Source organism: Miscanthus floridulus, chromosome 17 (genome assembly GCF_019320115.1).
Source record: "Miscanthus floridulus cultivar M001 chromosome 17, ASM1932011v1, whole genome shotgun sequence".
Classification (NCBI taxonomy): Eukaryota; Viridiplantae; Streptophyta; class Magnoliopsida; order Poales; family Poaceae; genus Miscanthus; species Miscanthus floridulus.
In genome coordinates, this window is record NC_089596.1 from 70,836,358 (window position 1) to 70,837,192 (window position 835).

Here is an 835-nt window from a genome sequence, read left to right on the forward strand (position 1 = left end):
GTTAGATACCTTGCGGTCACCCTTGGCCATAAGGCATAGGTGTGTAGAGGATGATGGTGGTGGTGGTGATGAAGATGATGAAGAGTTGATAACAATTGCGGACACCTTCTCATTGTCACTATCATCATCGGATGAGGCACTAGATGAATCAATGTCCGTGAGCCAATCACCGACAATGTATGCCTTTTCACTCTTCTTCTTCTTGTGGAAGTCCCTCTTCTTGCCATCTCTCTTCTTATATGGTTGTTCTTCTTCTTCTCTTCTTCTTCTTCATTACTTGAGTCATCTTTCTTGCCCTTGTATTTGTTCTTGAACTTGTCTTTCTTGGGCTTAGTGTATTGGTGTGCTAGATGACCAAGTTCTCCACAATTGAAGCAATCCATCTCGGAGATTGGCTTCCTTCTAGAGCTAGTGAAGAACTTCTTCTTCTTGCCATCAAACTTGATACCACTCTTATTGAGCTTCTTTAGCATCTTGGCGGTCTTCTTCACCATGAGAGCAAGACTTTCATCATCAACTTCATCATCACTTGAGCTCTCATACTCAAGTCTTGCTTTGCCCTTTTCTTGGCTAGCTTTGAATGCTAAATCTTTTTCTTTCTTCTTTATAGAGGATGAGCCATCTTGAGGTGTGATGTGCATGTATATCTCATGAGCATTGATCTTCCCCAAGATTTGTGTCGGTGTAACGGTGGAAAGATCACCTTGGTGTAGCACGGTCACAATGTGCCCATATTTGTCAATGGGGAGGACACTCAAGATCTTTCTTACAACATCGGATGGTTACATTTGAGTAAGCCCAAGCCCATTGACTTCCTCTACAAGAACATTCAAAC